The sequence below is a fragment of the Gigantopelta aegis genome, chromosome 4, assembly GCF_016097555.1.
Source record: "Gigantopelta aegis isolate Gae_Host chromosome 4, Gae_host_genome, whole genome shotgun sequence".
NCBI classification, from domain to species: domain Eukaryota; kingdom Metazoa; phylum Mollusca; class Gastropoda; order Neomphalida; family Peltospiridae; genus Gigantopelta; species Gigantopelta aegis.
The window spans coordinates 18,432,021-18,458,538 of NC_054702.1; positions in this window are offsets into that span (position 1 = coordinate 18,432,021).

A 26,518-nucleotide genomic window follows, 5' to 3' on the forward strand; every position below is an offset into this window, starting at 1 on the left:
TATTCCAAATTCCGCCCACCTCAAACTTACATATCCCCCCCCACCCCCCCACACACACACCTTCCTGGCCCGGACTTAGTCACTAAGTCAGAGATTAAGCCCGTGACAGGCGTGCGTGAAGCTCTAGTGGCATATATGCACGTGAAAACGTTATCCGACCTGATCAATAAATAACTCTTCAATGTACTTAAATGTAGGGTTTTGAAAACAAAACGGTTGAGGTCTCTCTCTAAATGGTATTTTACTACCGTTGACAATCCAATCAATTAAACCGGTGAAGCGTTGATATTGCGTTATGCCGTCGACACTGAAAAAGGGCATAACTGGAGGGAAATAACTTTGGTAGTCTACAGCGGTTCATCAGTAGAATGTTCGTCATGACTATGTTCCCGCGAACCGGTATCTGTGCCGCGCCCGCGATAGGATGGACATTGCCTGTTGTAAAAATGTGAGAACACGTCGTTTCCACCTCTTCCTCTGTAACCACGACTGTGATATCGTGGGTTATAGTTAGTACTTGGTGTTGCCATGGCCGAAATGGCTGCCGCGTTCCGTAGTTGTTCCAAAGATTGAGATGAAAACACACTTGTGTTGGTTTGTAACGCTCGAAAAAAATCAGAAGTTGTCGGGTCGAACTGTCGAAAATATTCCACACCAGTGTCGTTGTCTTCAAGGTGAAATCGTTTACTAAAAACTTCTAAAGATTGTTGGCGAGCATTTAGAGCATCCAGCCTGTTTTCAATACGCGAAAGCACTTCTGTAATGCTATTTTCTTTTGACATTGCCAAGTGTCTGCTCGCGGAAATGCACAGAGCTGTAAGACTACCGGGAAGCGACTATGACGTCGCTTTCACAATATGACTTTATTGCTTGGTCATATGGCTACACTTCTTTTGAAGGTACTGTGGAATAATTTTGGATTTGTCTTATTTAAAAGTGCACGTTTATTTCCCTCGAACTGCTCATACTCACTGATAATTGTCGATTGACTTGTGATTTGTGCTTATTAAAATGAGACAAGGTTTTATTATATTCGTTACGCTTTGTTCGACATGCGTTATCAAACCATAGCTTATCTGACTCGATTGGCTTACTCGACCTTTTTGTAGTTAGATGCACAACACCTCGTTTACAGATTCTCGCCATTGCACGTTAGTATTATTAACTATGGGCAATAAATCCTGTAGACTATCGTCGAGTTTTGCACGGACACTTTCCTCGTATTCGTCACACCATTTGGCATGGACGAAAGAATCAGTTGACCACTTTTGGTTGAACAGAAGACCTGCCATTACTGACCAATGAACGCAATGATATTATGGGGGGCATGGTCTGAGTGTTTCAGAAAACTCAACAACAAAGCTGTGCACGTGTGGCCAACTGTCTTTGTTCTCCTCTTGACCACATTCAGGTATATTGGTGAAGATTAATGAATGAATGAATGTGTAACGACACCCCAGCACGAACAATACATCGGCTATTGGGTGTGAAACTATGGTTCTCTTTGGATTTTTTTTCACTGCTTTCCTCAGTTTCATTTTCTTGGCATTTGGTTTGTATTGTTTTGGATACATTTAGTCACAAAATTTGAATCATCACTGTCAGATGCTATAGGATTTTTGTTTCTTTTTCCTGTAGAATTTCCTTTCAATCCACTTGTAGATGGTATCGGATCTTCTACAACACGTGCCGATGTTTCTTCTTGGAAGTTGCCCAATTATTTCTGTCTCCCTGTTAACTGTAGTAGCGACACCGTGAGTTTCTGCTACTACATTAATTTCATTATTGGCGTTTTCCTCCACAATATCGCAATCTGTGTCCTATCCTTGTACAACTGTTATATTTCTATTGCTTTCTTGTTCCAAACTTGGTGGTGTCCATGTGTCACACAGTGGCGTGCTATACTCGTACTGTGCTGGAAATTTAACTTGGTAAACTTCTTTGAGAAGATTAAAACATGCCACAAAGATTTCGTTTATGGGTATGATTTCTCCATATTATTTCGGCCAGATGTTGTTCGAACATTTTGGTGTTGGCACCATTGATGTTTCTAAAATGGTCTTTAAATAATTTCCACGCACCTTCAATTCTGTTTGTACAACAGTTTATTATTTCACCCGATTCAACGTTTTTATACTTTTGGTTAAAATTTGTTTTATGGCACACCGAGTAATGTTCGTATCCTAAAGTATTCAGCTGTAACTAGCGGCACAGCTGTCAGAAAATATTCGGGATTCGGGATTCACGTGTCTTTGAATGACAGGAATGAATGTTTTTTCGCATCACGGTTGGCAACAGAATACAAAATTATTATGTTACTTTCTCTTTCTATTATTCCAAAAATCCACATTTTAGTACATCGAGGATTTCCCTTTTTGTGTATCATCTTTCTTCCAAATAAACGTTCATCTATTTCTAAATCTCCCATGAACTGAATCATTTGGTCTTGTTGATATACATAATTGCAAAATGTTCACGGATATAACTAGCCCATTTTACAGCTGTGGATTTGTAATCCATGCCAATTGCCAATGCACATCGGTGTAGAGTATTTCCTTCAATATAATACTTTATAAAAATCATCAAGTCAGATATTGTAAGATGATTCTTCAAAACAAAAACGGTAATTTTTTCGCATTCCTTTTTCATGGTCTACCTGACATCTAAAAGTAAAATTGTTTTTCGTTTTACTTCTTCTGTTAAGTTTCATGTTTAAACCGGTCACATATCAAATCTTTTGCTAAAAGTTCATTTTCTCTCAACCTGTTAATTTGTACTCAGTCCATTGATTTTTAAAATCTGATATAGTTATCTCTGAAATATTTGTTTTTCGTAACGCAAAACTACCTTCATCGTGTTGTTTACGACTTTTACTGTTTTTGTTATTTATCCATCTTCAACGACAGCCAATAAAGCATCTAGTGAACGTAAGGAATTAATTTGGGTCTAATTAGGCAGGTAGTGCATGATATTCACTTAATCATAGCTTACATGATGAATGTGTTGCATGCACAAATTGCAGAAACGCCCAATTTTTAATATCACACCGTGCATTCACACACAACCTGGGTCATTGTTCAACATTAAATCAGTCATTCCCCAAGCTGCTTGGAACACTATTGTAAACAGAATCGCATATACATCTAAAGTTAATGCAGTAGCCGCTCTAGGGGGATGGGGTGGGTGTGTGTTTGATGAAATTCATAGCCAAATTTTAATTATAATATTGCAAAAAATAAATTCCTATAACAATAACAATAAATTATTAATTAACCATATATGTTGAAAATTATGTGTTAAAGGGACATTCCTGAGTTTGCTGCATTGTAAGATATTTCCGACTAATAAAATAGTTATACGATTAAACTTGCATATTAAATATATTATAAATGTATATTCAATGTGTTTCTAGTAGTCTAATATTTATAACAAGCCCAAACTGGATTTTGTCTTCAAATAATGAATGAATGAATGAATGAATTTTTAACGACACCCCAGCACGAAAAATACATCGGCCATTGGGTGCCAAACTATGGTAAATGTAAATTCAATGTAATGATCAACATCAACATAAAAATTCAAGTTAAATTAAAGCACAGTGTAAAGAACTGCAAAAATACAAATATCACAGTATCACGTAGGAACTGTAAAATAAGTTCTGGATGGAATCGAAATGATTCCATCACATGTCTCTGACCAAATATATCTTTTCAAATTTCTTTCAGAAACTAACAGCCCACCAAAATGTGACGCACCGTCAGCGTACACTGACAGCGCTCACACTGAGGTGGAGGATCCTTCTTCAAAATGAATGAATGGGTCAAGTAAGTACGACCGATGCGAACACAAGACTATTTCATCCTTCCTGCACTGTATAGGAGGACTGCCACTCTCCCAAGACTGGCTTGATAGCTTGTTCGCAATTTCACCATCCCAGTCACGATGCCAAGTCGAAAAGATAAATTGATTGATACCATATTTAAAATCAGTATAAGGTACACCAACCCTGGCATGAGGCAAATCCAAAGCAGACTTGGCAGCTGAATCTGCCTTTTCATTACCCCTGATGCCAACATGGCTGGGCACCCAACACAATACAAGTTTATTCACAATAGATACAAAGACACACTTTCGTATCGCCATCCCAATTAAGGGATGGTCCAGCTTCATATTACGTAAAGCTTGGAGACACGAAAGTGAGTCAGTAAAAATGATAAATTTGGATGCATTAGAATCTTTGATTTCTTCTAAGGCTTTAATGACTGCTCAAACTTCAGCACTAAAGATTGATGCCTAGTCCAGCAGTCTATGCAAAGTATTGTCTGATGGAAAAACTGTAGCACAAGCCATAGAATTCCCATCCCGTGATCCATCTGTATACACAGGAATGTAATCACGGTACTTGTCCTGAATTTCCATGAAAAACTGTTTATACACAACAGCATCTGTGCGATCTTTCTTCAGATGCGCCAGATCAAACACAATTTTAGGTGGTGTAAAATAGATCAGGGTGGTAAAACAAAATATGAAGGAGAATATGGAGTTTCCAAAGTGTCAGTTAAATCAATGTTGGAAAGTGACAAAAAGCGCTTGAAGCGAATACCAAATGTACGAACAGCATCTTCATATATTTGTTATCAAACACCGCATCATGTGTAGGATGTTGTGGTAAAGAGTTAAATCTTGGTAGCATACTGCAGAGAAAGCTTTGCACGTCTACACCCAAACAAGGTTCGTGTGCATCAATGTACAAGCCCTCTACAGGAGATGTTCTAAACGCACCAAGACAAAGTCCATGATTGTCTATAGGATCTAGCATCTGCAAAAAAGACGTGCGTGCCGACCCATATACAATGCATCCATAATCAAGTTTTGACCTCACAAGAGATCGATACAGACGAGCATAACCTTGCTGGTCTGCTCTCCATTAACTTTTAAAATATTAAGAACTTTTAAGCCCTTTTTAACATTTAAGATGGGGCTTCCTGTCAAATATAACCCCCAGAAATTTAGTCTCCTCCACAACTGTGGATCTAAGTGGAGACCTCTTTTCTCGCAGATATGCAATGAATGAATGAATGAATGAATGAATGTTTAACGACACCCAGCACGAAAAATACATCGGCTATTGGGTGTCAAACTATGGTAATGCAAATAAATAAACTGATGATCAACATCAATATAAAAATTCAAGGTTTAAACAAAAACAGTGTAAAGAACTGTGCAAAAACACAAATATCACAGAATTTTACGGATACTGAATTTTATTCAAAACTTCAATTTTGTGCTGTATTGTCCATTCTCAAAGAGAATGTTACACCCCCGCACCACGGTGAGGTTACAGCACACGCAAGGGGGGGGGGGGGGGAGCAGATATGCATACAAACCGTTTTTGCCTTTGAGAATCGAAAGCCATTGCCAGTTGCCCATTGATGAAGTTTATTCAAACAAAGCTGCAACTTACGTTCAATGATATTCATATTGGACGATCTATAGCAAATCTGAAAATATCGACATATAACAGCAGTCCACACCAGGTGTTAAACACTGGGAGATGCTGTTAATTTTCACAGAAAATAAAGTTACAGACGGATACTATCTTGAGGCACACCCATCTCCTGTGGGTGAATGTCGGACAAAGTCGACGCCACCCGAACTTTAAAAGATCTATCTTTTAAAAATTGAGAAATAAAACCTGGAAGTCGACCTCTTAGGCCCATGCCATGGAGGTCTTTTAAAATCCCATACTTCCACGTGGTATCATAGGCTTTCTCCAAATCAAAAATCGCTGAAACCAAGTGCTGATTATGGATGAAAGCTTCCCTACAAAACGTTTCAAATCTAACAAGATGATCAACCGTGCTACGTCTAGATCTGAACCCACATTGCACGTTAGTAAGCAATTTGTGAGATTCCAGACAAGTCTACGATTGATCATTCGTTCCATGGTTTTACAAATGCAACTTGTCAAAGCGATAGGGCGATAACTAGGATTGGTTGGATCCTTACCAGGTTTGGGAATAGGAATGATAATAGCTTTCCTCCAATCAGAAAGAAAGTCTCCAGATGTTATTAAAACTATTAAAAAGAACCATGATGATGATGATGATTCAGGTAAATGTTTCAATAACTGATAATGAATTTCATCCGGTCCTACGAAGAGCATCCTGCAATTCCTCCATAGAACAATGCCTGTTGTATACTTCAGCATTTTCGGATGAAAAATTAATGGACTGCTTTTCAGCTTTAGTTCTGACAGATGTAAAAGCATCTGTACTAAAAGCAGAAGATAAATTATGAGAAAAATGCCTGCCAATGCATTGGCAATATCACGATGAGACGTGACATCCATATCATTGACAGACAAATGATGAACTGTATTACTGGATTCTTTACCTTTGATTTTACGGATCCTATTCCAGACAGATTTCTCTGATGTTTGTGAATTCAACTTGGAGACAAAAGTTCTCCAAGATGATTTCTTACTCTGTCTAATCTCTCTGCGAGCCTTAGCCCTAGCAATACGAAATGCATCCAGGTTGTCTGCTGTAGGTTCACGTTTGAATCGCTCAAGCAACCTGTTTCACTCTTTGAATGCATCTTTGCGCGTATCATTAAACCATGGTTTATTGAAACGCTTTGGCACTGCCGAAGTCTTAGGAATAGTTTCATCTGCAATGTCCTTAAAGATGGAAGTGAACAAAGACATGGGATCATCAGCATCAGTAATGGCAAATTGTTGCAGACAAGTGCTGCACAGATGCTGAAACTGACCCCCAATTTGCCCTCGCCAACTTCCACCTTTGAACCCTTTCAAGTGATGGTGGTCCATCATTCTCCAAAATAATGGGAAAGTGGTCACTACCACAAGGATCTGAACCAACTTAACGAAGAAATCAAGAAAAAAGTGAAGGACTACAAATGGGTTAAATCTATAGAAGTGAAAGAACCGTTTGCAGAATGAAAATGTGTGACTTTTTATCATTAAATAAAAGCAAGTCATTTTTGAGAATTAAGTCTTCCAATTGTTTACCTCTAATATTTACATCCTCGTATCCCCACAAATTGTGGTGACCATTAAAATCTCCCATAATAATAAAGGGAGTAGGAAGCTGGCTAATGAGATCTTGAAGATCTCTACAATTAAAATTAAAATGGTTTCGAGGAGGTAAATAAACTGAACACAGTTATAGTTTTATGAGCCGTGACCTTTACAGCCACAGCTTGTAAATTTGTAGTTAATGCTACTATACTCTGAGGAATGTTTTCATTAACAAGCATGGAAACGCCCCCAGATGCTCTAGTTTCAGTTTCATGAAACTTATGATAGAGGTTAAATCCTTTCATGGTAATATGATCAGTGTACTTCAAGAAAGTTTCCTGAAGACACACTGCAAGAGGATTATGTTTTTGAATTAAAAGACTTAATTCATCAAAATTGGGCCTAACCCCACGGCAGTTCCACTGAATGACTGAATTAGTCATTGGGAGGAAGTATGGGAGTTAATGTCGACTTTCCCTTGTGTTTTGAAAATGGTACCTGTACTTTGGAAGATCAATGGACATATAATCATCAGGAACCAAAGCATTAAAGGAGTTGCTGACTGGTATGGCATGCATCTCAATATTCTTCATACGTCCAGAACATTTACTTTTGGATGACTTTGCATCTTTGCTTGATTGAGGTCGGCTACTGGTGCCTGGCACCCCAGAAGTTGACCTGCTTGGCAGATCTATTGATCCCAAAGATGCTTGTGACATTTTATGGGCTTCTTTTTGTTTCTGGGCAGCCTTTGCTACCTGCTTTTCAGTTTTCTCAATATCTGACAGCTTTTTATATTTAGTCTTCGTCACAGTGCCAGGTAATGTCAGTATTGGTTGCAACACTTGTCATGGAAACCCGTACTGCTGCAGCATATGACTTTCCTCCTGCAACAACCGGTGTGGATGTTTCCACTAATTTCCTGGCCTCCTGGAATGACAAGCGCTTTTCAACCTTGACCTGCTGAACCTTCTTTTCTGTTTTCCATTTTGCACATTCTCGCGAATATGCAAAATGGTGTCCCTTACAGTTTATGCACATGATCTCATTTTGACATGTTTTGCTGTCATGGTCTAGCTGACCACAAAGCGCGCATGTCAGATGGCTTCTACATGGTCTGACCATGACCAAACGTTTGGCACTTAAAACAGTGCAAAGGGTTTGGAATGTAAGGTTCAACAGGGATGCTGAGATACCCAGCCCTGATTGATTGAGGAAGTTGGCTTGTTAAAAGATAAGATAAGATAAAGGTATTTGTAGGAACCAACTCATTATCCTCTTTACAAATGTCACGCCTTGTGATGATAAATTCTCAAGGATCTCATCATCACCAACTCCCTGCAAATCACTAGACCTAATCACTCCCTTAGAAGAATTAAGGGAGGCATGAGCTGTCACTGCGATAGGCACATTACTTAAAATACTTGACTTTAATAAACATTTAGAATGGCTTTCTGTCAAGCATTCAACAAGCAAAGTCCCATTTATTATTTTTTTTAACAGTCTTGGGCTCACCAGCCAAGCCGACAATCCCCTTCTGAACAGCAAATGGTGAAAGTTTGCTCAAGGCTCCGTCAACAGTTGAACTGATAACCAAGAACTTCAGCCAGCATTCAGAAGATGTAACTCTGGACTTCTTATTAAAACTATTGTTCTTGGATTCTTCTATTGTTCTTTGATTATTCATTTGATGATGAAGAATCCCCAACTTCGGTATGGACCCTTTTCAGGGTCCCATCAACGGGTTGAGAATGGTTTGTAGCCATAGTAGAGTTCAAATGTTTCATCAACCATGCCCCCACCCACCACGGAGTCCAACAAGTGGACATGATGCTGCGGATAACCAGCAGACACTCATGTCAGGGATACATGGTTGATATACTCGGGCAAGAAAACATTAATCGCCCGATTGATCCTATCCACCGCCCCAAGAGCAACAAATACAAAAAGTAATTAAAACAATGTTTGTTCTTGACTACTATAAACAAACAAAAAAGGTTGCGTGCTTTCAAGCTTGGAATGACCAGCCGATTGATCAGGTCGGGCCTCCCTGACCACCCGTCTATATGAATGTAACGGGGGAGTAAATATTTGTAATTAGTTTATTTTAATATTTACTGTATATGTATACTGAATAAAATAAACTTCCGCTAACTTTGCTTGAACATAACTTGATGAAAACAAACCGGGGGAATAATCGTTATATATGCGTTTAAAGAGTGTTCCATGATGCATCGTTTGGTGCAAAAATCATGGCCATAGGTTAACAGAAACTGGGAGAAATTTTGACCAAGTGTGGTAGGGGTTAAAAAACAAAAAAAACTCACTTAATAACGGGTATGACCACCTCTTGAATTGACCAATGCAGTGCATCGCAGGCGCATAGAATTGACTAAAGTGTTGATTTCTGCTTGTGGAATATTGTTCCATTCCTGAATGAGCGCTCGACGAAGTTCGTTGACGTTAGCGGGTGGGTTGGGACGACGCCTCAATCGTCTGTCCAGACTATCCCAGACATGCTCGATGGGGTTGAGATCAGGACTTTTAGCGGGCCAGTCATCAATGAAATCAATGTTATTTGTCCTAAGAAAATTTACAGTGTCTCTAACTGTATGAGAGGTGGCATTATCATGCTGAAAAATCGAGATGTTGGCGTTGTTATGGAACAGAGGAATGACGTGATGAGCGAGAATGTCATCGCGGTAACGTTGAGCATTTAAATTGCCATCAATGACGACTAGTGGTGAACGATAACCATGGGCAATGGATGCCCAGACCATGACAGAACCCCCACCCCCGAAACGATCTCGTTCAAGAACACAAGTCAGCATAGCGTTCATTTCTCCTATGGTAGACGCGCACCCTGCCATCACCACGTTGTAAAGAAAATCTGGATTCACCCGAAAAAAGAACGGTATTCCAGCGTCGCCGTATCCAACGAGTGTGTACACGTGCTCAATTAAGACGATTTAGACGATGACGTTGCGTTAAAACGCATCCGACGTAAGGACGTCGTGCATGTAAACCGTTCTCCCGCAGACGATTACAAACAGTTTGCCCACTGATTCGGTTATTATGAAGCCCAGGTGTGTTAGCAGCAGTAGCAGTGGGGAATCGATTGCGCAAATGCGTGTTCATGATATAGCGGTCTTGACCACGCGTTGTAACACGCGGACGTCCACGACGTGGCAAGTCGTTGGTGCTTCCTGTCGTTCGAAATCTTACGCGAAGATTTCGTATCGCTCGACTAGAACTCCCAACATGCCTTGCAACGTCTTCTGTCGACATGCCAGCATCAAGCATGCCAATCGCCCGTTCGCGTAAATTATTTGGGTATTATTGGGTTACTCTTTTTTTACAAATTTTGAAGCGTTTTCGTTCACTTGACAACAGTGTCAGTAAGACAAGTAAAACAAATTTGCACGTGCAAATTGAATTTCACGTTGTCGACGATTAACAGTGCAAAAATAATCGATAAAATTTATGAATCCTCATAATACAGCTCAAGGCTAATACTACCTATATAATTTCATTACACAATGAATTCTTTAACACAACAAATACTATATGTACAAATCGGAAGTTGCTTTTTATGTTCAGTATATTTTATTTAAGTTTTCTAGGTTACGATATTCTGTTGAGACTATCGTATTTCGTTTGGACAACCCCTAGCTTGTTATCAGCCAATAGCCAATGATATGGTTTTATTTTATTACGTGATGTTTCATGTAACGTCCGTGCAACATTCACATACACCACAAAATTTTCACCAAGAAGGGTCTGTTGGTCTTTTTTCTGATTCATCGTCATTGAACACAGCACAGGTTTGAATAATATGCATGTATCGGTGGTTGTAAGTTGGCACATTATTATAAATTGTATAAATATATCTAGTAAACTATAACTAATAATAAGTAAATGAACATGTATTAAAGTAATTTAGAAGTTTCGTTTTAATCACATAACTAAAGAAGTAATGAATAAAAGTTATTTAATTAAAACTAGTTATTTTAATCAGTTATATTATTACAACTAAAGTATTATTCTGTATTAATACAGTAGCTTATAAAGTTATTTATTTATAGGTTTCGATGCGACAGTTTAGTATTTCTGTGAGACTCATCGCCCACAGCGAAGGTGTGTACTTGTTTTGTTTAAATCATGTGCGATGCGTGTTGCACGAGCGTAATGGTCTGCGCTCGTGTCACTTGCAGAGATTTCTATTATATTGTCTGTTTTGGAAATGCGTTTATTATGCATATTATTTTGTGAATGACTGAATATGCATGGTATTTCTACATGTCTTAATTATATTTTTATATGCTTGTAAATTGAAGTACGATGAAAATGTGAATGTATTAAAGAATGAACGAATAGAAGTATAAATAACAATGTTATAGATGTGATATTTGTGATTACTAATATATTATTTTTGTTTTGTAGAGTCGTGTGTATAACTGTTTTATAAGTACTGGTTCCGCCTGGGAATAAATTCCTGAACCTTTACCTCGCCTTGTTTTCTTTCTGACGACAACGAGAGTGTAACATGAACTCCGGGCCAAAGTGATGTATTGTCAGAAGTCAAACCCGCAGGTATGACCCAACTCAATCACCAGGATCCCATCCATTTTCACGGGTTGCACCTCACGGCCAACAAGGTGCCACAAAAGGGGAGTTGTGCTGTATTGGCCATTCTCAAAGAGAATGTTACACCCCTGCACCACGGTGAGGTTACAGCACGCGCAGGGGCGTCTTCAAATCATTTCGTACGTACGAAAAAACTATATTTTAGAAAATAAGATGAAATTTAACCTAGTACAAATATTAGAACGATCAGAAACACGTTTAATATACAGCCACTAATATTTTATGCAGAAAAAATATATTTGATATGTAATTACAATCGTTAAAAACTGTTAGTCGATAACATCTTAAAGACTGCAGCAAACTCAGGTATGTCCCTAAGTGATATTAAATTATCCATATTATATATAATAAAATATCACACACGCATGTGTATACATACATAGAAATATACTTAAATGTATATGTACTTATAGATACATACATTTATTATTGTCATCACTGTATATACTTTTCCTAATTATGTGCTGTGTGAATAAACCAAACTATTTAAACTACTATTATTGTCATCGTTAGTTACATTTTTTATGTATACTCTTCAAAAGAAGAAACGCAAAACCACATTGTCGTAACATTTGGAGAATTGATTTAATTATTGAATGGTGAGTCCGATAATTACCAAATGTTGCAGGATTGTTCACAATTCACTCTAGTCCATTGTAAGTGATATGACACACCACCAAGGTCAAGGACACACCAAGGTCAAGGTCATCTGGAGTCAATACCGGGTGTGGCCTCCGCGTGTGTTGACAACTGCCTGGCACCGCCTGCCCATTGAAGCAACCAGAGTATGGATGACGTCCCGGGGGATGGTGGCCCACTCGGCCTGCAAGGCTGCTGCCAGCTCGGGCAGGGTCTGGGGCTGTGGTTGTCGCTGTCGGAGGCGTCGGTCCAACTCGTCCCATAGATGCTCAATTGGGTTCAAATCCGGTGACATCGATGGCCAAGGAAGGACATTAATGTTGTTGTTCTGTAGGAAAGCCGTTGTGAGACGTGCTGTGTGAGGCCTGGCGTTGTCATGTTGGAACACTGCGTTGGCGTTGGCCATAACTGGAACGATGTGTGCCCGGAGGATCTGGTCAATGTAGCCCTGTGCATTCAGGTTGCCCTGGACCAGGTCAGTTCTGCCAGTGTGTGAGATGGCTGCCCACACCATGACACTACCCCCGCCGAATCTGTCCACTTCCTGCACGCAGTTTGCCGCATAACGTTCACCACGACGCCTATACACGCGACATCTTCCATCATGACGTCGGAGCAGAAATCGGGACTCGTCACTGAACCACACCTGTCTCCATCGCAGTTGAGGCCATTGTCGATGAATCTGGCACCACTGCAGTCGGAGTCGACGGTGTTGTGGTGTTAAGATGACACCTCGAACTGGACGTCTGGCACGAATTCCTACCTCACGTAGGCGGTTCCGTACGGTCTGGTCGGATATCCTGCGCAAACCTGGTATTGCTGCGGCTGTGGAGGTGGCAGTAGTCAATCGTTCCCGAAGGTGGCGTACCCGGATGTAGCGGTCCTGCCCGGGGGTAGTGACCCGTGGTCGACCGGATCTAGGGAGGTCACGTGTTGATCCATGTTGCTGGTAACGGTCCCACAGTCTGGAGATGGTGCTTGGGGACACATGGAATGCCCTGGCAACGGCCGTTCTGGATTCGCCTGCGTCTAGTCGGCCGATGGCATTGTTTCTCTGCGGTTCACTGAGACGTGGCATGTCCTGGATTGTCAACTGTCGGCCAGATACAGAGGCCAGGCAAGCGAACACCCTGCACTTTTATACTGTCGGTGTTCATGTTGCACGTGCAGACAACGCACGTGCAGTGGTGACATGGTTTGCACGTGGCTGCGTTTTTGCGAATATTCACATTTTGGAACTTTATTGTACAGTAGCTGCGTTTTATCGAATGTAACCGTGGGAATGAAAAAGTTTGTTTTATTTAACGACGCCGCTAGAGCACATTGATTTTTTTATCTTATCATCGGCTATTGGACGTCAAACATATGGTCATTCTGACACTGTTTTTAGAGGAAACCCGCTGTCGCCACATAGGCTACTCTTTTTACGACAGGCAGCAAGGGATCTTTTATTTGCGCTTCCCACAGGCAGGATAGCACAAACCATGGCCTTTGTTGAACCAGTTATGGATCACTGGTCGGTGCAAGTGGTTTACACCTACCCATTGAGCCTTGCGGAGCACTCACTCAGGGTTTGGAGTCGGTATCTGGATTAAAAATCCCATGCCTCGACTGGGATCCGAACCCAGTACCTACCAGCCTGTAGACCGATGGCCTGCCACGACGCCACCGAGGCCGGTCCGTGGGAATGTGTTTGGGACATGCAATGACTTTATATTCACAAAGCATGAACCGGTAGGAAACATAAAATCGGAGTTATAACCCATTTGTACCCTTTTGCGTTTCTTTTTTTGAAGAGTAGATTTTTCATTTATTTTTTTCAAAATAGTTTTAAAAAGTTTATTTCATTACTCCCCAAAATAAATTCATTTTATCACACCGATATACAAATAAACCATATATAGAGAGAATTATGTAGTAAATGATACTATATAGTGGTCGTCATTCTATCCCGTATAATTGAATGAAATAATTGGGTATCCCTGAAACAGGTTATTACCTGCAAACTGCAATGCCGGCGACACTCGGTGAGCGACTTAGTACATTTACAGCACTTACGTGCGCTTTACAACTTTGTATGGTTCAAGTTTGTTCGGAGCTCTTTCATTCATGTTGTCCTTGGTCGACTTTCTTTTCTAATAATATGATAAGCGTCGAACGATCCCGCGTGAAACACGTGTGACCGACGACGTAGAAAAGCGAGTCGAAAGCGCACATTTTGCACGAGGGCACGCTCGATTCGTTTCCAATCCTTCAGATAAATAGATTTTAACTTTTTCCGTATTGCGTTCCTGTCCGTTGAGATGACAACAGAAAGTTAAGTTTGTTTTGTTTAACGACACCACTAGAGCAAATTGTATTATTAATCATCGGGTAAGTTTGTGAATTTTGACAGATATAGTCTTAGAGATGAAATAAACTGTTTCTAAAAAAAAAAAAATCGCTCGCATTGCCCGCGACCGGTTTGTATACAGCTTTAGGATACAACTTAAACGATTAAGAATGTGGTCGCTGATTGGATGAATTTAACCTTTACTGGCATTGAAGTCCAAATTATGAGTAGAGGTTAAAATGGGCAGAATTTTGAAAATAGCAATTAGTAAAAAAGTTAATAGAATAAATTTTTAAAAAGTTGCAAGCCAAAATTAAAAAGAATTGACTGCTCGGCCGAATATTTATATAATTTGGAGCATTTTAGAAGGACAGTCCAAAATTAAATGAGAGAAACAAGAGAGGATCGGACTATTTAATAATATTAAAAACAAAGTAATTTCAACATAAAAGTTTGAACGCAGGTCTAAAAGTTTAAAGTCCAATCGATATGTCCACGTGAGTGGCCTCGTTAAGGCCTTTTGGGTGCACAGCTTATAGGGACGAGATGGGTTGCATCCCGTCAAGAAACCCCCCTAGATTGACAGTCATTAGAGGTTGAAGGTGTGGTGCTGTGCTGAAATACAGACCTTGAGAAGCCGGATAAGTCTGAACGAGAGATAGTATCAAACTAGGGTATAGTCCAGTCGTCATGGGTTGGTATAGTGGTGCGGACGGGCCCGACTCCGGAGGATACGAGATGGTATCACTATAAAGCAAAGTAAAGTCTAGAAAAGAGTAGTAGGGGCCGACCCCGCTTTCTATTTCTTCTTAGAGTGGGGCGGTCAATCTCCCAGTGTTGCTAGGACGGGCTCGGACATGTAGATACTAAAACGCGAACAACCGTGGCGTTCTGCAGAATGGCCGTCATAAGAGTGACGAAAAAACTAGTCAATATACTAGCCGGAGAAATGACGTGGAGGCAAGGAATCTCGCTAAAAAAGAATCCAACCTTGGTGGTGCAGGCTGTCGAAACGAGAAGCGTTCCAGCGTTCAATCAGTTCCAATGGCCGCATACATCCCAGTAGAAAACTTAATTTCGCTGACAAAAACAACGAAATGAAGGATCCCCAAGTCGAGCACACGAAAGCACGTGCAATGTGCACAAGCGAAACAAACACGTCTTACCGCATCGAGCTCCAGACTGGGAATGACAAATAGATGAGCTTTTGGGCAGCAAACATTAGATATTAATAAATGGAGAAGAGTAAAAACTGTTTATCAGCCTCGGTGGTTTCGTGATTAAAACATCAAATGTAAAGCCGGATAGGTTGTGGGTTTGCTTCTCGGTACCAGTTTCAACCCAGAGCGAGGTTTAACCCTTAGTGGGTAACCATTCTTGGCCACTACAATGGCGTCTTTCTCACTAACAATTAACCCACTGTCCTGGTAAGACAGAGCAGATAGCTGATGTGTCCAGACATATGGTTAAGGACCACACAGATATAGAGAGGAAACTCGCTGTCGCCACTACTACTATTACTCTTTTTCGTTTAGCAGCAAGGGATCTTTTATATGATCCACCGCACAGAGAGAATAGTACATACCACGGCCTTTGTTACACCAATTGTGGATCACTGGCTGGAGCGAGAAATAGCCTAATGGATCCACCGACGGGGGTCGATCCTTGACGGACCACGCATCAAGCGAACGCTTTACCACTGGGCTACGACCTGCCCTTTATACAGACGATGTAATGGTTAAACAACTGTGTATAAAGTTGTAGTATATCATCACTTCTCTTTACATCTAGTTATATAATGCACGTCATTTTAAAGGCCCGTGAAGATCGTGCCTGACGTGTCAAATATTCATCACACCGATTGCTGCTTTTAGCTAAATTACAACCCCAAAATAGCCCCGATCGCTATTCTAATATTGTTCAATACATGTTTATTTAACATTTAGAATATACAATCGCCCCCCCCCCCCCCCTTCTCCGTTACATACCATTATTCGATTCAGTTGTCTTTTACGTGTGCAATAATGAACTCAACACATTTTATTTACTGTTATATGGCGTCAGACATATGGTTAAGGACCACACAGATTTTTGAGAGGAACCCGCTGTCGCCACTACATGGGCTACTCTTTTTGATTAGCAGCAAGGGATCTTTTATTTGCGCTTCCCATAGGCAGGATACCACAAACCATGGCCTTTGTTGAACCAGTTATGGATCACTGGTCGGTGCAAGTGGTTTACACCTACCCATTGAGCCTTGCGGAGCACTCACTCAGGGTTTGGAGTCGGTATCTGGATTAAAAATCCTATGTCTCGACTGGGATCCGAACCCAGTACCTACCAGCCTGTAGACCGATGGCCTAACCACACGCCACCGAGGCCGGTATTGTGTGCAATAATGAACACGATACACGACTGTTTCGTGTAAATGTATATTGTATGCCGTTTTTATTCCTATACTTTCCAGAAATCTGGAATACTAGTTTACACAGTTATATGATTTATTTACAGTATTGATTCCGTATTTTGTGTTTCGTTTCCTCATTTAATGAGCGAGATGTCGAGAGCTAGAAATAGTGTTAGGTATACTTGACGTGCGTACAGCAATAATAGTCGATATTCGGAGCAGTTAAACAGACATCGGGCATTGTACAGCGTATGCTTTTCTTCACATCAACTAGTATTGTAATTATGTCGTAATAAGGGTTAAAACAGTACGGCAAAAAGGGAGAGGTTTAAAGGCTCATTCCTGAGTTTTCTGCAAGTTTTAAGATGTTATCGACTAACAGAAGCTTTTTCACGACTGTAATTACATATCAAATATATTTCTCTGTATAAAATATTAGTGGCTGTATATTAAACGTGTTTCTAATCGTTCTAATATTTGTAAAAGGTTAAATTTCATTTTATTTCTTAAAAACTATTTTTTCGTACGTACGAAATTATTTGAAGACAAAATCCAGTTTGGGCTTCTTACAAATATTAAGACGACCAGAAACACATTGACTATACAGATACTGATATTCTAAACAAGAAAATATATTTAATATGTAAATGTAATCGTAGAAATATTTTATTTGTCGGAAACCTCTTACAATGGAGCAAACTCGGGAATGTCCCTTTAATGGAAAAAAACTCACGTAACATAAATAAATACACGTGAATTTCCTCAAGCAGAGATCGTATTGTCTTGTGATATAATATACCGATGGAAACAAAATATGGGGACACATGAAATTATTTGTTTGTTTGTTTTTGTTTAACGACACCACAAGAGCACATTGACTTATTTGTCATCGGCTATTGGATGTCAAACATTTGGTAATTTTGACATTTAGTCTTAGAGAGGAAACTCGCTCAATGTTTCCATTAGTAGCAAGGGATCTTTTATATGCACCATCCCAGGACAGGATAGATAGCACACACCACGGCCTTTGATATACCAGTCGACATGGAATTGTAGACCAAATTGAATTTACTGCTATAGTACTAGTAGTTTAGTTAATGTGACCGGCATTGGTGGTGTCGTAGTTAAGCCATCGGACATAAGCTGGTAGGTACAGGGTTCACAGCCCGGTACCGGCTCTCACCCAGATCGAGTTTTAACGACTTAATGGGTAGGCGTAAGGCACCCTCTTCTTTCTTACCAACCACTAACAATTAACAACTAACGAACTTTCCTGGGCAAAAATAACAGATCACTGAGAGGTGTGTCCAGGACAGTGTGCTTGAACCGTAATTGGATATAAGCACAAAAATAAGTTGAAATTAGTGAAAATTAATGTCTACACTTTATACAAAGTTGCATGTACCATAGTTTGACACCCAATAGCCGATGCATTTTTCGAGCTTGGGTGTCGTTAAACATCCATCCATCCATCCATCCATCCATCCATCCATTCATAGTTGTAACGAAGGATTGGATGTCAGTACTGTCGACCTGATTGCCAGTAACACGGTCAACACAAGACACTAATGATCGAGGGTTTGGGTTGCAGTCACTATTTATGTGATCAATTATTTATTTTCTATCAGTATATTAATAATTCCCCTGCGTGTGCTGTAACCTCACCGTGGTGCAGGGGTGTAACATTCTCTTTGAGAATGGCCAATACAGCACAAATGGAAGTTTAGAGTAAAATTCGGTGTCCGTAAAATTCTGTGATATTTGTATTTGTATTTTTGGCACAGTTCTTTACACTGTTTTTGTTTAAACATTGAATTTTTATATTGATGTTGATCATCACTTTATTTATTTGCATTATCATAGTTTGACACCCAATAGCCGATGTATTTTTCGTGCTGGGGTGTCGTTAAACATTCATTCATTCATTCATTCATTCATTATATTAATAATTGTTGACATTTTAGCACTTGTTACATTTACACGATAGAAACATTTAATACCTAGGCCCGAATTGTATGCAATGATTTCATGCTGTCGGGAGGGGGGGGGGGGGGGGGGGGGGGGGGGATTAGCTCGGTTGGTTGAGTACGTGTCGCAGGATCAAAGCATTTCGGTGGATCCATACAACTGATGTTTTTTCTCGTTCCAACCACTGCAACACAACTGGTCAAAGGCCGTACTATATGCTTTCCTGTCTGTGGGAAGTGCACATAAAAGATCCCTTGCTACATTAGGAAAAATGTAACGGGTTTCCTCTGATGACTACGGGGGCGGGATTTAGCTCAGTCGGTTGAGTGCTTGCTTGAGATACTTTCGTCGCAGGATCGAACCACCTCGGTGGATCCATACAACTGATTGGGGTTTGCTGCATTGTAAGATATTTCCTACTAATAAAATATTTTTACGATTAAACTTACATATTAAAAATACTTTCTTCTTTAGAATATTAGTGTCTGTATATTCAATGTGTTTCTGATCGTCTTAATATTTGTAAGAAGCCCAAACTGGATTTTGTCTTAAAATAATTTCGTACGTACGAAAAAAATCGTATTTTAGGAAATAAAATGAAATTTAACCTAGTACAAATACTAGAACGATCAAAAACACGTTTAATATGCAGCCACTAATATTTTATGCAGAAAAATATATTTGATATGTAATAACAATCGTTAAAAAGTCTCTGTTAGTCGATAACATCTTAAAAATTACAGCAAACTCAGGAATGTCCCTTTAAATCCATGTTGTATTTTCTTGTATTCTGATATCTCCATAACTTCTGTGCTTTTTCATTATATATGGTGCTACATATGTCTAGTGTGTTGTTTGTAGCGATTGGGGCTATTTTGGGGTTGTAATTAAGCTAAAAACAGCAATCGGTGTGATGAGTATTTGGCACGTCAGACACGATCTTTACGGGCCATTAAAATGACGTGCACTTTATAACTAGATGTAAAGAAAAGTGATGATATACTACTTTATACACCGTTGTTTAACCATCACATCGTCTGTATACTGTTTTCATTTGATCCATTCATTCATTTTAACTTATTTTTGTACTTGTATCCAAATAAGGTTCAAGCACGCTGTCCTGAGCTGTCTTACCAGGACAGTGGGTTAATTGTTAGTGAGAAAGACGCCATTGTAGTGGCCAAGAATGGTTACCCACTAAGGGTTTAAACCTCGCTATGGGTTGAAACTGGTACCGAGAAGTAAACCCACAACCTATCCGCTTTACGTTTGATGTTTTAATCACTAAACCACCGAGGCTGATAAACAGTTTTTACTCTTCTCTATTTATAAATACGTACATGTACATCTAATGTTTGCTGCCGAAAAGCTCATCTATTTGTCTTTTAAAGGGACATTCCTGAGTTTGCTGCAATGTTTAAGATGTTATATATTTTTTTCGTACGTACGAAATTATTTGAAGACAAAATCCAGTTTGGGCTTCTTACAAATATTAAGACGACCAGAAACACATTGAATATACAGACACTGATATTCTAAACAAGAACATATATTTAATATGTAAGTTTAATCGTAGAAATATTTTATTAGTCGGAAACATCTTACAATGTAAGAAACTCAGGAATGTCCCTTTAAATCATCTTCATTCTCACGAATGCGGATCAGTGTTGTGTGCTAGCTTGAGGTCTGACATTTCGCTGAGTCGATTAACTCATAAATGGTACGGATACTGGATTTTTTTTGGGGGGGGTTCACAAAATTCTAAAAAGGGAACAAAATGAGTTTGCCAAATGGGTTTGGAAGTAAAGATGCACAGGGACGGGTTTTCAGGGCAATTTATTATTGTGTATTGGACCCAAAAGAATGAATGAATGGATGTTTAACGACACCCCAGCACGATAAATACACCGGCTATTGGGTGTCAAACTATGGTAAATGCAAAATATTAAGTTATTATTATGTAGAATGAATGAATGTTTAACGACACCCCAGCACGATAAATACACCGGCTATTGGGTGTCAAACTATGGTAAATGCAAACACATGTAGATGCACAGAGAAATGAATGAATGAATGTTTAATGACACCCCAGCACGATAAAATTATAAATATTAATTTTTATAATTAATAAATGAAAAGCAACAATAATTTAAGGAAAAATTCTTAAAATTTAGTATTATACATTACAATTATTAACAGTATATATATGGTCATGATATTAATAATACTTTAAAATTTTATTTAATTAATACGGGACAGAATGACGAACAGTATATAGGACGTTGACACGAATCATTCAGGCCCGTAGCCAGGATTTTGAGAGAGGGTTTGTTTAGGCTTATGGTGAGGCACGGAACGCCCGAGTTGCTTAGGGGTCCCGGTGGCATATTTTTTTTAAAAGCCACCGGTAGGAAGGGGGGGGGGGGTCGACCGACACCCCCCCCCCCCCCCCCCGACCTCCCATTGGCTACGGGCCTGTCATTTATTACAATTTATTTTCATTCACACTGGATATAATGACGAACAGTATATAGTGTCACTCACTACATAATTTTCCACATATAACGTTCATTCGTTTAACGTTATAAGTCTTAAAAGTGTTTTATTTTGGGGAGTATTATATTAAAAGGGGTTTTATTTTTGGGGAGTATTACTAGAAAATTTTTAATCTTTCATGAATGTATACAGGAATCATTATAATTTACCTTCATCCTGAATGACAATCAGTATATAGTATCATTTACTAAATAATCTTTCATGTGTATGAATCATTATTTAAATGTTATGGATGTATATAATTCGTACGGGATATAATTACGACCAGTATATACATAATCTTTCGTATATAAAGTTAATTCTTTCAATATTATCAAGTGTCATAAAAGGGTTTCATACTGGGGAATATTATATTAAAAAGGTTTAATTTTTGGGGGGGGGGGGGGGGGGGGAAAAATAAAATTAAAAATACGTTAAAAAGTGTGATACATGTAAACACGGATAGAATGACAACCAATATATAGTGTCACTCACTAAATAAGTTTCCATATGAGGTTCATTCAATTATACAGGATATATAGGGATTTATTTATTAAATCTTAACGATCTATATCAGTGTGATAAAATTATTTTGTTTTGGGGAGTAATGAAATAAAATGGGGTTTTAAAAAAAAAATTTTTTAAATAAATGAAAAATACATTTAAAAATGTAACAAACGATGAAAATACTAATAGTTTAAATAGTTTAGTTTATTCACACAACACATAATTAGAAAAAGTATATACAGTGATGATGATAATAAATGTATAACAATTACGTTTATTCATATGCGATAGAATTACGACCAGTATATAGTATAAACTAGTACGTAATTTTTTATTATATTATTTCAATTGCATCTATGTACATGTATATCAAACGTTAATTTTTTTACAAATTTTGAAGCGTTTTCGTTCACTTGACAACAGTGTCAGTAAGACAAGTAAAACAAATTGACCGAATACTACACGGGACATGTCGAACCATGCATGCACGTGCAAATTGAATTTCACGTTGTCGACGATTAACTGCAAAAATAATCGATAACATTCATGAATCCTGATAATACAGCTCAAGGCTAATACTACCAATATAATTTCATTACACAATGAATTCTTTAACACAACAAATACTATATGTACAAATCGGAAGTTTCTTTTTTTTGTTCAGTATATATATATATATATATATATACATCAGTATATATATATATATATATATCAGTATATATATATATATATATATATATATATATATATATATATATATATATAAAAATCATTTATTTATTTATTGTATAATTTATAATGTATATTTCTTCATCTGTTTTGAAGTAGGTATATTTTTAAAATCCATGTCTGAAAAAGAAAACAATCAAATAAGTAATGTTTCAAGATGGTAACACAAGTATATAAAAATTATGTTTTTAATGACAATATAATTAATGATAATATATTAATTAAGTTAATTGTAGTTTTATTAATAAAGGTAAATAAATGGTAATATATTAATGTTCATACTCATGTTCATACTCATGTTCATGTTGGTTTGTATTCTAAATTACAAAATCTCCTCACAGATCCGTCCAGGTATTCGTATCTGAAAAATAATAAATAAAAAATTAATTAGTAAATTATAAATACATACATAATAAATAATTAATTAGTAAATTATAAATACATACATATGTACAAACGTACATACATAGGTACATATAACGTGTGTGTGTGTGTGTGTGTGTGTGTGTGTGTGTGTGTGTGTGTGTGTGTGTGTGTGTGTGTGTGTGTGTGTGTGTGTGTGTGTGAAAACAACAACAACCATAATACACAAATAGTATTCACCTAATGTTTGTGACATTATATGAATATAATGCCTTGTATTTTCATTTTTCAAACCGTTTAAAAAGAGCATTGATATGCCTCGTTGCTGACTGGTCCCTGCAATTACCAAATAACTCCATCCACTATACAAGAATGACCGGATTTAACCCATTGATCTATGCAAAGGAACAAATCTTACTTCCTTCCCAATGTATAAAATGTTTTCTCCAAAATAATTTCCGTATTTCCGATGGCCACATTTCTGATTTACCAATTATGTCTTGTATATCAAACCATAGTCCATATATGTTCTTATTCGTGACATGTTATAACGATTTATGACATACGAACTCTGAATGAAATATGTTTGTTTCATTACAGCAAGTTAATTTATAGATAGCATTGTATTATGTTAGCACGTGCATTTGCTATTACACATGGTGTAAAGAAACAATGCATTTAATGCCATGTCACGAGCATCTCGATACGAACAAGAAATGTATTGTCATTTTATTTTGCACTAACTGAACTTTGTAAAAAAAATATTAATATTATTAGTAAAAAAATACATAATTTTAAATTATACATGTACACGTATATATGCTTATCTTAGTAACTGGTTTAACGTGTCCATATACCACTAGGGTTTGGAACACGCCTATCCCGAGTCCGGCCTCCGATAGGATCGGGGGTCTGACTTGGGACAGGGATAACCTAACAAATGTGGTCAATTTTTAATATTACCACCAAATGTATAAGAAAGGGAAAAATTTGGGTTAATAAATTTGGCTGCGCCCTTAAAGAAAAATATTAACATTCCTAACTTATATAAATTAATTAAGTCCATGGGAGGGTAAGAGGAAAGGCTATACGTATGTATGTATGTATGTATGTGTGTGTGTGTGTGTGTGTGTGTGTGTGTATGTGTGTATGTGTGTATGTATGTATATAAGTACACCGGCCTCGGTGGCGTCGTGGTTAGGCCATCAGTCTACAGGCTGGTAGGTACTAGGTTTGGATCCCAGTCGAGGCATGGGATTTTTAATCCAGATACCGACTCCAAACCCTGAGTGAGTGCTCCGCAAGGCTCAGTGGGTAGGTGTAAACCACTTGCACCGACCATTGATCCATAACTGGTTCAACAAAGGCCATGGTTTGTGCTATTTTGCCTGTGGGAAGCGCAAATAAAATATCCCTTTCTGCCTGTCGTAAAGGAGTAGCCTATGTGGCGACAGCGGGATTCCTCTCAAAATCTGTGTGGTCCGTAACCATATGTCTGACGCCAAATAACCGTAAATAAAATGTGTTGAGTGCGTCGTTAAATAAAACATTTCTTTCTTTCTTTGTATATAAGTACATGTACATTTAAGTATGTTTCTATGTATGTGTAACTTAATTTCAGTATGCATGTTTGCGTATGTGTGATTGTTTTTATTATATATAATATGGGTAATTTAATATCACTTACTACAAAATTTTCAACATATATGGTTAATTAATCATGTATAATTATTGTTAAAAGCAATTTATTTTTTGCAGTATTATAATAAAAAATCTCTTTAAATTTCAGCAAACACACACCCACCCCACCCCCTTAGAGCCGCTACTACATTAACTTTATATGTATAGGCGATTCTGTTTACAATAGTCTTCTTGGGGTATGAATGATTTAATGTTGAACAATGACCCAGGTTGTGTGTGAATGCACGGTGTGATATTAAAAATTGGGCGTTTCTGCAATTTGTCCATGCAACGCATTCATCATGTAAGCTATGATTAAGTGAAAAGCATGCACTACCTGGCTATATTAATTCCTTCAGTTCATTGGATGATTTATTGGCTGTTCTTGAAGATGGATAACAAAAATAGTAAAAGTCGTAAACATCACGGTGAAGGTAGTTTCGCGTTACGAGATAACTATATCAGACTTTTAAAATCCGTGGACTTTCCATACTTTATGCATGAGTAGGCTACACATGAAGACGTTTTTAACTGGCTGAGAGAAAATTAACTTTTAGCAAAAGTGAATGCGGTTTAAACATGAAACTTAACAGAAGAAGTAAAACGAAAGACAATTTTACTTTTAGATGTCCGATAGACCATGAAAAAGGAATGCGAAAAAATTATCGTTTTTGTTTTGAAGGATCATCTTACAATATCTGTGACTTGACGATTTTTATAAAGTATTATCTTGAAGGAAATACCCTACACCGATGTGTATTGGCAACTGGAATAGATTACAAATCCACAGCTGTAAATTGGGCTAGTTATATCCGTGAACGTTTTTGCCATTATGCCTATCAACAATACCAAATGATTCAGTTCATGGGAGATGTAGAAATAGATGAACGTTTATTTGGAAGAAAGATGATACACAAAAAGGGAAATCCTCGATGTACTAAAATTAGGATTTTTGGAATAATAGAAGTAAAGTTTATTTAACGACGCCACTAGAGCACATTGCTTTTTTATCTTATCATCGGCTATTGGACATCAAACATATGGCCATTCTGACACTGGTTTTTTTTAGAGGAAACCCGCTGTCGCCACATAGGCTACTCTTTTACGACAGGCAGCAAGGGATCTTTTATTTGCGCTTCCCACAGACAGGATAGCACAAACCATGGCCTTTGTTGAACCAGTTATGGATCACTGGTCGGTGCAAGTGGTTTACACCTACCCATTGAGCCTTGCGGAGCACTCACTCAGGGTTTGGAGTCGGTATCTGGATTAAAAGTCCCATGCCTCGACTGGGATCCGAACCCAGTACCTACCAGCCTGTAGTCCGATGGCCTAACCACGACACTACCGAGGCCGGTCGGAATAATAGAAAGAGAAAGTAACATAATAATTTTGTATCCTGTTGACAAGCATGATGCAAATACATTAATTCCTACCATTCAAAGACACGTGAATCCCGGATCACGAATATTTTCTGACAGCTGGGCCGCATACTTACGGCTGAATACTTTAGGATACGAACATTACTCGGTGTGCCATAAAACAAATTGTAACCAAAAGTATAAAAATGTTGAAACGGGTGAAATAATAAACTGTTTGTAGAAGCAGAATTGAAGGTGCGTGGAAAATATGTAAAGACCATTTTAGAAAAATAACGGTACCAACA